This window comes from Myxocyprinus asiaticus, chromosome 4, assembly GCF_019703515.2.
Source record: "Myxocyprinus asiaticus isolate MX2 ecotype Aquarium Trade chromosome 4, UBuf_Myxa_2, whole genome shotgun sequence".
Taxonomy (NCBI): domain Eukaryota; kingdom Metazoa; phylum Chordata; class Actinopteri; order Cypriniformes; family Catostomidae; genus Myxocyprinus; species Myxocyprinus asiaticus.
The window spans coordinates 22539474-22554131 of record NC_059347.1 but is presented as its reverse complement, the minus strand read 5'-3'; positions in this window follow the sequence as shown (position 1 = coordinate 22554131).

The window sequence follows — 14658 nt, the reverse complement described above, 5'->3', positions numbered from 1 at the left end:
TAAGGTGTTCAATTCACTTTTTATTGCACGTGTTAAAACAAAACTACAAGCTAAACCTTACATCAGTCCAGGCAAGTGCTCACACATGAACACACTTATTACACTCAGTGGCGTGTACACAGTTAAACATTAAAAATAAATAAAACACAGTTAAACATTATTACAGCACATGTTCTTGTTGATTTTGTGTACAATTACAGTATGTGCATCCAATACTATACATTTATTTTACTTAAAACACTGTACACTAAATTGTTTGCCCTGTGTTTACTGTTTACAAGCAGCATTATAGCAATGAACATTGCAGAAGCATAGTTATTCAGAGCTTAACCTTGTAATGGTTAGTTAAACACTGTGGTATGTGTGCATATTATGTTGAAACATACAGTAGAGAATGTCAATCAGTGAAGATGGAATTCAATACAGATCTGAATGTAACACAGCTGTGTTAATGATGGTCCCTAATACCCCAAACTCTGTTCTCTAGGTGTCCATGGCACAGGCATCATAAACCCAAAGACAGGGAAAGTCCTTACTCTCAATGGCATCCACAGATGGAATCGGTTTGGAGAGACGAAGGTGCATGCAGTTGTGGCGCAGGGAGACGTTCAAGCTGTCAAAGGCATGATCAAACTGGGTGCTCCCGTTAACATGGCGGATTATTCAGGTACAGCATTTTGCAGGAAATTACCTCTGCAATCATTAAAATACTGAAAGAATTTGTCCTCATATATAGTATTTTGCATGTAAGGGAGGTATAAATCTAAAGAGTAAATACAACATTTTGGCTAAATGTGAACAAGTAAACCAGGGCCAATTAGATTAGCTGTCAGAGTTAGGAAAGAAATTTCAAACAAGCAAGAGTGCTGTTTTGCCATATATCAAGGCCACAAATGCTTTTATAAAACAGTTCAATGAACAAGTAAAAAATGTACTCTGATTAAGTCTTTCTAAGCCACAACGTGACAGTTTGTGGAATGTTTTTTTAACTTCATAGCCATGATTTAATAAAGGCTTTTTAAATGTATACCCTACTCTAAATGCCTTGGACTATCAGTATGGTGTTTGATATAAGGAAACACCAGGATAGTCCCACAAATGCCATTTTGTGTGGAACTACTTTCTTACACCACGGACAGATCTGTACGGAATATTCTGTGATTGCTAATTACAAAGATGCATGTTGATGCATGACAAATGTCACTTTAGAACTAGTACTGACGACATGGGCTGAGTAGTTATTAGAGTAACAAGGACATGTGTGTGTTTATGTGAGAGAGAGAGAGAGAGAGAGAGAGAGAGAGAGTACGTGAGATATTAAGCATTTGTGATTACCTGCGTCTGCTGTGATTCTCAGCAGTGATCGTCGGAAATGCTGAAGCTGTTAGTTTAACTATATTTTCCAGCTGCAGTGTGATTGTGTCCTGCTCCAAGTGATCGTGGAGTGAAAGACAATGCCAATGTTCTGACTTTCATGAATCCCATTAATTGACAGACAATGCATGCGCCCTCTCAACAACAAATCAGTCATAACTCATAAAAACTCATACCTTTGTCACCACCTAATTTTGTAAAAATGTAATGTCAGTGGAATTAATCAAAATTCCAACCATAGCTCTCTGCACTGCTCTAATTAATCTAGTTTAGATGAGAGGTGTGTGACCCTCATAGTTTAACTTTTGTTATTAAAGGTGTGTATAAAATTCATAGACCTTGATATTTATTATGTGCTTACAGATTGTAGATCTACTTCTGAAGAATGCTGCTGATCCATTATTAAAGTGTGGTGGAGGAAAGATTTCTTTGGACATGACCACAGACAGTTCAGTGTATAGACTGGTGGAGAAATATCTTCCAAAGGCTAAAATACATCCTTGTACAGTCAATCTTTTGTCATACGCATAACTAAACTAGTTTTAATAATCATAAATAATATAGAATAATCATATTTTTACTCCATTTTATAATAGATGAATTTCCACATAGCACTATTGATTCTGCAGCAATTAAAAGCAGTGGCGGGCCGTGCATTTAAAATCTAGGCCTTCAGTGTGATTCATGTCATTAAGAAAACACAGTTTCACAATAATTAAAACACCCTATGCCTTTGGGCATCATACATTATGTCACAGCTAACTAGTAATACCAATTGACATTTTAAAAACATGTCCACGCACGAAAGCCAGAACTTGAAACGACTTAATGCTCAAGCAAGCCTAATTTTAACTGCAGCATGACTGATGTGAAATGAACGTCTCCCGAACAGACGTTCATCAGGGTACACGGTTATGCTGCGTTACATTCAAGTTGGATGTGGGATATTCCTACTTGATATCTCCAACAATAAATTCATTCCATTCCCCGATATTCAGAAGATGACATTTAAGGAAACAAAACTGCAACGCTCCCGTTAGCTTAGCAGGGGTTTGACTCTCATTAGAGATGTCTCCTAGCCAGGGACAGATTATGACTCGCAAAGGCCCCGGTGCCAATTATCTCCAAGGGCCCTCCTCCCCTCCCACCATTTTTTTACATAGCAACTTGCCCAAAAGTTGTTGAGGGGTGGGGTTCGTTTTCATTGTTGATGGGTTTTCGAGCGGGGGGGATCGCCAAACTGGATTGCGCAACCTTAAAGCCCAGAGCCCCCCGGGCAGTCAAGGGCCCTGGTAGTCAAGGACCCCTGGGCACTGGCACAATTGGCCCGGTCGGTAATCCATCCCTGCTCCTAGCAACCCAACTGATAAATAATGCTGCAGTGCTAGCATTTGTGCTACAGGTGTACGATTATCAAAAGAGATTATAATGTTTTATACACCTGTTTCCGCAGGCGTTTGTTAAACAAGCTTTAATATCATGAAATGTGGAAACAAACTCATTTATTGATATTACTTAATAAATTGAATGTTTATCACTTACTTTGTATATCTCCCTGAGTGTCGACATGTTTGTGTGACATCATGCACCTGCATCTCGGTGAAATCGGAGTTGAGAATTTCTGCATGAGCCTACAAGTTGTAATTCTGACTTCAAGATGCATTCCATTGCACTTTTCCTAGTAGGAATTTGTAAAATGCGACTTTCCGAGTTCATTGGAACACAGCACTACTTTTCAAAACTTGATTCGACACTGAATGTTCCAGCAGCCTAATTTACACTTAGAAAACTCTCTGATGTTGCTATAACAATGAAAAAAGCAAATACCAATTTACTTGAAGTGAAAATCAGTCCTCCTTTCCTGTTTAATAAATTAAGCAATCACACAGTCATGCAGAACATCTCGTGTTTTTAAATCCATAAGGATCTCTTTCTCAACGGCAATACCAGCAATGATGAGATTTTTCTCTATTTGTTTGTAGATTAATTAAGAGTGGAAAGCGATTAAAAATACATGGGCAAAAAGGTGATTGAGAATGATATTTATTTATTTGGCATTTTAGGCCAGCAGAGAAGGCTTTGCCGGCCCTGAAAATTCGCCACTGATTAAAAGTCTGAGGCAAGAAAGGGGCCAGAAATCTGTCAAAGTAAGATAGATATGATACATCTTTAAATAGAATCTTCTCTGACAGACACTAGCATAATTTCTTGATCTGATATACTAGTTATTTACTTTTGTTTCATTTAACTTTGAGGGCACAAAAGCTGCTCCTCAAAACTCAAAAGGAACTGCTGATACAAGTGAACATGAAAACAGCCTGCAGTCTAGTGAAACTGAACCCATTCCTGGTCCAAGCAGAGGAAAACCAAGCTGTGATCCATCCAAGAAGTTGGAGGCCTATATCAAAGGTACTCACAAATATTAGTCAAGGAGTGTGGGAACTAGATATGGCTCATGTAATAGCAGTAAACATGCACATATTAGTTTGTCAACTACAAAAAAAAAAAAAAAAATGATAACCAAATTACTTAACTAAATCTAAAGTATCACCAAACTACAGAAGTAGCCTTTTTTGCACCAAGTTTGCCCAAGATCTACTATCACATGCTTGTAGTATGTGTTGTAGAAAACAAGAATGAATTGCCTCCCACTTATTATAAAGACCATATATTTAATTATCATTAATGACAGCCTTTTGTTTTTGTTTCACACAAGGCAAGGCAATATTATGATTTAATTCAATTTATTGTGCGGCCAAATCATGGATGCATCCATCTGCAGTCAGATGGGTGTATAGGATTTTTAACCATTAAGGCCTGGCTGTCTAATGCTGTTATCATTCAAGGATACATGGAGAACATAACCTGACTGTCAATGGGAGTGTAAACCTCAGAGTGAATTGGGGGTTTTTGTGTCCTCAATTCCCAGTGGATCCATCACAACAGACTTCCACCAATGTACTGTGGCCTGTGAGGGACCAAGGAAAGGACTTCCAGGGTCTTTCAGTGGTTCAAGATCAGGAGAATCAGAGATCAGACTCCTGCCTAGCCAGTGATGTTGAGAGTGATGTTACAGTGGATTATACTGAAGCTCATTCATCTTCACCAGAACATTGGACTCAATGTGCCACTCAGGATTTCTCTGGGTCTTAATGGAGAAGTTTCAGCAGACTGTCAAAAATCTGGTAAGTTAATTTAATTGTAATTTGACATTTAAATACTGTGTTACTGTCTGCAATTTAGTTATCTTGTGTTCATTTACATTAACATGCTTTTATTGTGTTTAAAAGATCAAAATACATGATTTGGTAGCAGTGATGTTATTGCCATAGTGCTAAATGTGTGGTAATCTGTTACATGTTCTAAGTGTCCGACTTTGCAAGTGAATTTGCGGCCACAATTCTTTTATGTGATACATTATTTAAATTTGTTTTGTTATATGTTATGTAAACATAGTGCTGTACAAGTATATAATCAAATACTTGACACCCATATTTTGTAATGTCAGATCTACTATAATTTACCTTGTTAGGAATTTATGACACAATGTGGCTGTTCTTTTGATTTACCAGAATAAAGACATTTAATTTAATCAGTATCCTGACAACTGTTTTCTTTATAAACTCAAGATAACATTGCTAGGTGAAGAATTTGACTTTTACTTAATTTATTATTATTTTAAGGGGAAGCTGGTGAAACTCTGTTGACTGATGCCAATTCAGTAGCTGAGGAGTCAAGCTCAAATTCTTTCTGTCCAGACTATCCGGTGAATGGGTCCCCTTAAACCAAAAAGCAAAAAAAATAAAATAAATAAAAATAAAAAAAAAAGTCTGTCATGTGAATTTTGCATTGTAATGATCCATCTGTTTTCATGAACTATTTCAGATTATTGTCAGACCTTGAGCAAAGATTTATGTCAAGTTTTCTCTGTTAAAGCCATGTCAGTAGGAAAGAGGTTACTGGAAGGTTGTCAAGACCATAATGGGGCTGATATTAGGGATGATAATGATTCTGCCACAGCAAAGAATAAGATCAGAAGAACAAAACATAACACTCAAACAGAAAGGGATTTTTTGAAGTACTTGCTCAACTTTGATCATAATAATTTCTCTGTTGCTGACACTGAAAATAAAACACATCTAGATGACCCCTCACTTCAACTAAATGAAGACGAAAGCAAACAGTCTCTTGCTGTTTCCCCAAAAGATCCCATCTGAAACATTGCTTGTAACATTTCTTTACCGTCACCTCATCTAAATGAACTGATTAATACATAATTACATGAAGCATTCAAGGGAGACAAGAATGTACACCCATCTGGAGTGATTTCAGAATCACCATTACATGGGGAGGAATTGTTTGATTCAAGCAACCTAGACTCACCATTTCTGCTTGTGGGCATAATCCATAATCATGGACTAACCTGCAGTTCAGAGTCTTCAGAAGAAGATGAACCAGAGGAATTAGACACAGACAAAAAACAAATAACAGTTACTCAATTACTGTCAAAAGAACTGTTTACGCCCCAGTCATTATATCATGATGTCCAGCAACTGCAGCGAACCTGCTTTTCCATTGAGTCCATCCCTGTGGAAAATATATCTGGATGATTAGAAACCTGTATAAACACACATAATTCAAGGAATGGCTTGAAACATGCCAATCTTCAAGAAGTGATGTCTCCTGACACAAAGTCGCTATTGAAGTCTTTAAATCAGAATAAAAACTCAGACATGGCCATCAAACAAAACCAGCAGAGGGTGTCAGAGATACCATGTAGCACTACTCAAACTCAAGTAAGCGGGAGTTTGTGTTGAAAATCATAGCGTGGAATGCAAAAAGCTGGGTCTTAGTGGTGGACCTAACGTTCTAGAGGATCATCTTTGTGTTGTTAATGATGCCAATACCTGTGCTGTTTTACCCACTTTGTCCCGTGCCAAAGTAGTTGTTGCACATCTTGAAAATTCTACCAGGGCTGACTGTATTGTTGTCGAAGATAATACATCAAAAGATTGACCTAATTCAGACTGCACTTTTGTGGAACAGTTGTGTCAGTCAGAGGCCACTGACATACAAGATGTGGCCATCACAACAATGCAGAATAAAGTTTCAAGTTTGGAAGAGAGATATAATAAAAAGAGAGCAGAGAACACAGATAGTACACAAGACACAATAGCCTATATGAGTGTTTTGAGGCAGTTGGTACTGAACAACTTGTGTGCACTCCCTTCACTGAATAACACTGAACACTGTAATATATATTACATATACATATAATATATATATTAAATTTACAGTAAAAGAAAACTTCATAAACTTGATATTAACCTTATGAAACTGTAAAAATCTGCTTTTTACTTTATAAGGTATTGTTAATCACCATAAAAATTATAGAAGAGCACATGATGACATGAAGTTCAAAAATAGTGGCTCTTCCAGGAGCAATGACCAATAAACATGTAGAGACAGTGCTCAGTGTCACTCACACAAACACTTAACACCATCAGAAATTTAACACATGTGAAATTTAAATAATGCAATAAACATTAACTAAAGTACATCAAATATAAAATAGTACACCCCAATGCACATAACTGATATTGAAAATAAGAAGAAACATAACTATTCCCATAAAATATAATGAAATATGATGGGTCATGCAGGGAATTGTGGGAACGCCCGATTATTGTTTATTATACTCTAAAAAGTACATGTACTCTCTTGTTAAACATAATGTACATTTTTTACCATTAATTATACAGGAAAATCATACTTTTTACATCTAAAAAATGTAATGTTTACAACATTTTATTGTAAAAACTACTGTATTGTCTTTTCAAATATATAAAAACAATTTTACTGTATATTTTACAGTTAATATTCGTTAATCATTTAAGGGTATATTTCTGTAGCATTTTTACAGTCTTTTACTGTTAAAATTACAGACATTTTTTACAGTGAAGATACAGCAAGTTTAAAACACAATGGTCAGCACACAGCTCTAAAAGTCAAAGAGCATACACTGAATACAGGTAATTCCCTGAAGTTATTTCATTATCATTATTCTAATAATCATTTTCAGAACTTTATACACTATAATTATTCAGATATGGTTTATTGCCCTTCATGATGCCAGTGCTCGAGGTTTTGTAGATGTTGTGGAGCAGCTCTTGGAAGTAGGCGCTGATGTCACCAACAGAGGGCTAGGTGGATGGACCCCCCTCCATGATGCTGTTTCATCAAACTCATATGAGGTTGCATCATTACATAATGATCAACTACAGTTTTAAACATTAGAATCCCTCGCGTCCTGGGGTCGTGTATCAAAGTTGTTGAAGGGTTAAAAATGAAAATTCAGTCATCATTTACTTGATGTCGTTACAAACTCATATGACTTTCTTCTTTGGAGCATAATAAAGAAGTTTAGCAAAATGCTGATATTGCTCTTTTCCATATGAAAGTATGCAGTGACCACAAGCTGTCAAGCTCCAAAAATGACAAAATACAAAACAAAACAAACAATAAACCTATAAAAGTACCCCAAATTTGTTGAAAATCTTCCCCACTGCAAAGTTGTCAAATCTTAAATGTTCACACATATTCATAAATGCAGTATGAAGATGCATTGCACTGCATTTGATTGAAGTAATGCCGAATGGCACTAATTCGTGCATGTTATAGTGATGCGGAAGTGCAATCGAAATATGACAGATATGCAAGGAGTTTTCCTCCTTTTGTGTTCCACGAAATAAAGTCATTGATTTGGAATGACATGAGGTTGAATCATTTTTGAAATAACTATTCCTTGAAAACTCAGGACTGGTAGATACTGAAGTAAGCCTTTGTGCCCTTAACAAGGCACTTAACCCCAGGTTGCTCCAGGGTGATTGACCATGTAATAAGTGTAGTTCACTATAAAAAAAAGATGTCTGAGAAATCTGCTAATTAACTTGTTACAGCCATCATGTAATTTTTCATTGATGGTATCGTTTTAATTTAAACCTCTAATATACAAATATTCATTGAAAACAAATGTGATAGGACTGTATTACTCTGGTGTAGTTTTCAACCTAATCCCCAGTTAACAACTACCACTATTTCACCATCTCACTCTTAATCTCAGTCTATACTCAAATGTGAATGAAGTGGCAAAAGCAGTTAAAGATTTCAGTTCGGCTCAAGCGTTCACGACAAGAGTATGCTGGGACAAATTGCAGTAGACCTTGCAGCACATGAAAGCATCAAAGAGCTGCTTTTGACATTTAAAGGACCTTTTCGTAAACCTGGTCAGACAACTGACACTTCCAAACAGGGATCTCAGCTTTTGGCTGCAGAGCACATGCAGCCAGGTAAAAGCCTTTTCATAAAAGAACCATAGACCAAAAAGAAGAGCAAAGATGGCCTACTGTTACTTAATTGCTGTCTTAATGCATGTTTATTGCGATTAAGCATGTGTTTGTGTTTCTTGAGTCCAATGTGTGGATACCACAGGGAGACCTGAGAGTGGTAGTGATTGTAGGTCAAAGTGCTCCAGCTGGTGTGAAGAAAGCAATTTGGAAGTGAGTAACATGCAAATATCTCAGTAAATAACTCTAACTGATCTTCTAAATTGTCATGATGCAACCTTTAGACACAGAGTGACCTGAAGCAAAAGGTCATGCCAAGAGATCGGTTACTCATCCAGAGTCAATCTTCCCTTGACCAGCATCACTTAAACAACATTTCCTCTCCTGTGTTTGTTGAGCTGGATGTGTCACAGTATTGCAGCGTCATCTCTGAAAGGACAGATAATGTAAATGTCCATAGTTACTATAGTAAAAATACACCACACCAAGAGTCACATTGAACTGAACCTGTTGTCCTCAGACCCTCTGAGGTAACTTCATCTTATTTGATGGATAACAATACAGATGGTTTGGAAGAGACAGTTGATGTTATTCACTTTGTTTTACAGTTATCCTCAACAGATCAGTGTTTATCACAGTCAGCTGAAACAGGGATCGATTTTAATGGCAAATTGAAGTTGATCTGCCTTATTAGAGATAGAATCATTCAAAATGGGGACAATAATTTAGAAATGGCAATTAAGGTACTTCATAAATCCTTTAACAGGTGTTGATCAAGACAGTTCATTATTGGAATTTTACCATTAGACCTTTACAAAGTTATATTGGTATTTTTACGAACATTTTATGTCTCTGTTCGAAACTTGGGGTTCTAGCCACAAGGCCTCTCTTTTGCAAAATGGATCTATCAGAGATGCCAATGGCAGGGTCTTCTCTTTCCAGAAAATTGGGTTGAATCAGTCCTAGGGAACAATATTCCTGTCATCTCAGATTTTGCGTGGGAAAAGGTATGACAACTGAATGGTTATTATCATTTACTGTTAATTCTAATTCTAATTGGAAAGTAGTCAGAAGACAAGACTACTGGTTGTTGATAGGTTTATTCAAGCTCTTGTGTTTTCCCCTCCCCATTTAGTATGCAAGATATACCCAAGCAACACATCCCCTTAATTGACCTACGACACATAAAGGACATTTCAGTTCCTAGTCATTTCTGGACATACAGAGATCTATAAATAGAGATATAGTGCTAAATAAAGCCTACACATTTTCTGAAGAATGGTCTTAGAAAAATATTCTAAGAAATCTGAGGGGGTGTTTATAGGTGTTAAGACAGAAATGTGCAGCTTCAAAGTGACTAAAAGTCAGGTAGCACTTTATTTTACAATACTGCTCTACATTTACGTACTATATAATTACAACAACTACAGTAATTACTAGGTACCAGGGCCAGAGTGGGATTCATATTCAGCCCGGGATGTCATGTCCAAGGGGGGTTGGAGGTGAAGATGATAACAATAAAACAAGATCACAGCAAAAATATGCAATATATGTAATTACTTGAAAATTATTTAAGCTCTCCATGTCATTATACCACATACAGCATTCACCAAGATTTTCACTTTGTCATAAGACATCATTGTATGTGTTGTAAAAATAAGTGAATGTTAAAGGGATATTTTATCATTTCCTCACCCTCATGCCATCCCAGATGTGTATGACTTTCTTTTGCAGAACATGAATGAAGATGTTTAGAAGAACTGTTGGTCCATTCAATGCAAGTAAATGAGAAGTGGTGAGAAACAGATCAATAATTAAGTCATTTTTTACTATAAATCTCCACTTTCACTTTCATAAGCACTCTTCTCTCTTAAGAGTTCTTCTTCTGTTTTTGGTGATTTACATAAGCATATCGCCCCCTACTGGGCAGGGAGGAGAATTTATAGTAAAAAAAAAAAATATTGATCTGTTTCTCACCCACACCTATCATATCACTTCTGAAGACATAGATTAAACCACTGGAGTTGTATGGATTACTTTTATGCTGCATTTATGTGATTTTTGTACCTTCCGAGTTCTGATCACCATTCACTTGCATTGAAAGGACCAACAGAACTGAGAAATTCTTCTAAAAAGCTTCATTTGTGTTGAGCAGAAGACAGAAAGTCATACACATCTGGGACGGCATGAGGGTGAGTAAATGATGAGAGAAATTTCATTTGTGGGTAAACTAAGTTTATTTTAAAGACTATCTAGGCACATAATAACACTATAGAACTGTAAATGTGTATAACTCTTTCAAGATGTACAGGCTCACACTTTAAATGGTCAGTGCTTTGTATTTTAGATAATTAAAATAGCAACAGATCCAGTGAAACAATTAAGGTTGAGTGATTGTTTTTACATTTTTACATGCCATTCAAAAACGTGCCATTTTACATTGATAAGAGTGAAATAAAAGACTAAAAATAACACATTTGTACTTTTCTTTTACTTGGATTGTAAATGTTCAGGACGAAGGCAAAATGGTTACTGTCTCTTTAAGAGGGTTTTATCGCATTATACAACACTGAAGGCACTCTGTGCAGTTTGTTTCGTTTAGTTTAATCTTTTGAGAGCTGTAAAGTCCCATTATTTTCGTACCGTGTCGTGCTGTTGCATCTGTATTCATTTACATTAAGTATTCTGTTATTTTGTGACAAAAAATAATTTTGCTATTATCATTCTGCACTGCTAGGGAAGAGGATTTCAGAGATTAATTGATTGAGATTGTGAGACTGCAGTCAGTATTAAACTTGTGATGATCTTGTACGTTCATCCATTCAGCTATTAGTAGCCTATCTGTTCTCGATGGATCTTCCATGATCCTTCCCGCGCTGTCAAGTGAAGCGGCGCAACATCAGTATGCATCCTGGCAGCAGCAAAGCGCCACCCCTCACCTGTCAAACAACCGCTTCGCTACAACAAGAGTTTAAACTTTGCCGGTTACGAGCGGTTTAAAAGTAAATAACAGTCCAATCGGAAAATTTTAAAAAAGCGGATACAAACACAAACACGAGAACTTCACGACTCTTCTTCAGTGTATCTGAAACCAAAATGCAGGGATGCTTATGAGAAGCATGAACATCTGCAACTCAGGTTAATACAGGCAATCCACTAAAATAACGGACAATTCTGCTTGAAATGTTTCATTTGTGCTTAGATTAAATTTCAGCTGCATCTGGGAGAAATAGCGTACCGTTTTTTTCATGCTTTTTTGTCTTTTCTGACTTTGTTGCGGTTTATTATCATGCAGGAACACACTGACATAGTGACTGATGTATGTTGTTATGAAACAGAGTCCCTCCCTCCAAATCTGAACACAAGTGACCACAGGAGACGCATTTAAGCGATCATGTGTAAACAGATATGTGTCTCACCTGACCACATGTGATCGGATCACCCGAGATGCATCTTAATACCAGGTGGAAACGGGGTGTTAGATAATGTCAAGTGCATGTCCCCCTTGAGTTCCAATTGCCCAGGGGCCTTCTGGTGGCTTGGAGGTCCTAAACAGCCACTTATACTAAGAAACAGTGCTAATCAGTTGCCTTAGAGTTGAAACAGTGTTTAGAATTAGTTTTCAAGCTCTAAATAAGAGACAGAAATTAGTTTTATAAACTTTCAAGTTTTGACATTAACATCAGTTGAAGTAAACACCTTTTGAGATGTAGTTTTGTTGTCACGTTTGTGATTTAGTAGTGACTTTGAATCCATCACTGTCTTTTAATCTTATCCCTACAGGTGATGTATCAGTCAAGGGCACTGTGGGAATATGCTGTCTGTACTTAATCAAATACAGAGAAAACATCCTCAGTACAGCCACAGTGTCATACATTCAGTGTCAGTACAGCAGGACCTGCTCTGAAAGGTCAGTCAGCTCTGACACTTGACATTTCTTTAGACCATATGACAGATTCTTATACTTCTTGTATAAAAAATCTTTCAGTAAACATATTTATAATCAGCTTTTCAGTTTCACTGCCCAAAGTAAAAGTAGCTAGTCTATTACCCTTGTCACTGATCTAAGCGTCAATGATCTTACTGTATTCTTTAATCAAAGTTCTATTGGTTTGGGAAGTTTAAGTGTATGTTTACTTAACTTGAAATACTTGAAACTTGAAACATTGGGGAATGTTTCAGTTTTATCAGATATTCAAGTGAAACAGAAAGGTTAATGTAAGTTTTTTTCCCAGTCCCTTTGGATATGTTTGGTAATATTTTTTAATTATTGTTTTTAAAATTATTATTATTTTTATTTTATTTTGCACAACAGAGCCATCCAGAAATGAGACAATTTTCTTGATCAGCGATGAGGAGTTTTGTCCTAGCCATCTGATGGACAGATACTGGGATTTCTTCACACAGAGCAAAGAGTGGACCTTTGAAACGGTTTCTGTGTTTTAAAATGTTTATATGTTACAGTTTTTATAAATATTGGAGGTTTTCCCATTGTAACTTTTAAAATATGAATATGTGTGAAGCTTGCCTGTACACAGATTGTTTGTACACAGGTCAATGCTGACAGTGCTCCTGTTATGCCATCAAAAGAAAACAGTTAATGTGTTATTAAATGTTTATATGTTAAAATGTTTAGAAATATGATATGTTTTCCCATAGTTTGAAAATGTTAATATGTGTGAAACTTGTTTATACACAGATCATTTTCCCTGATATGACAATATATATATATATACATATATATAAAGTCTTTTTTTGACTTTTTTCCTCTTTTCTTCCAATTTGGAATGCCCAATTCCCAGTGTGCTTTTAAGTCCTCGTGGTCGCGTAGTGATTCACCTCAATCCGGGTGGTGGAGGACGAATCCCAGTTGCCTCCGCGTTTGAGACCGTCAACCCGCGCATCTTATCACATGGCTTGTTGAGTGCGTTGCCACAGAGACATGGCTTCACGCCATCCACTGTGGCAACCACGCTCAACTCACCACGCGCCCCACCAAGAACACACCACATTATAGTGACCACGAGGAGGTTACCCCATGTGACTCTAACCTCCCTAGCAACCAGGCCAATTTAGTTGCTTAGGAGACCTGGCTGGAGTCACTCAGCACGCCCTGGGATTCAAACTAGCGAACTCCAGGGGTGGTATATATTTAAAGTCTGAAAATAAAAATGAAATTTACCTCTAGACCCTTTGCTGTCTTTTAATACTGCATATTCCAATAATAACAGAATTTCCTTAATTACATTGCCTCTTATCTACAAGTAAAGTGTATTGCTGTTACTATAGCACCATGTTAGTTATAATATAGTATTGAAATACAGTGTAGGGTTGCAGTATTGTGGGCTGTGTCTCAAAACCTAATGAGCTGCCTGCCTTGATGATATTTTGGAGCATCATTGAGGCATTATAGGTGTATTCTGAGTCAGCTGAACCAAGAGTGTGCGCGCATTTGTGTTCACTTAGCTATACTTTAGGGATAGAATTGTCCTCAGAAGTTTCTGACAAAATCTCCCATCCTCATATATAAAAATTATGGTAACACTTTACAGTAAGTTTCCATTCCTTAACATTAGTAAATGCATTAGATATCACTGAATATTTGTGCAGCATTTATTAATGTTTGTTTATTGAAATACAACTGTTCATTGTTAGTTCACAGTGCATTAACTAATGTTAACGAATACATCTTTTGATTTTGATATGTTGAAATTAACTTTAACCAAGATTATTATTAATAAAAGTATTGTTTATTGTTAGTTCATGTTTACTAATGATGTTAACTAATTTTATCAAATGGAACCTTATTGTAAAGTGTTACCAAAACTATGAATAAAGTTTTTTTTTTTTTTAATACTGTATAAAAACAAAAATAATGTATGTATTTTGGGAGTTACACATCTGTTTACTGCAATACAAACAGGAAAGTTGTAGATAT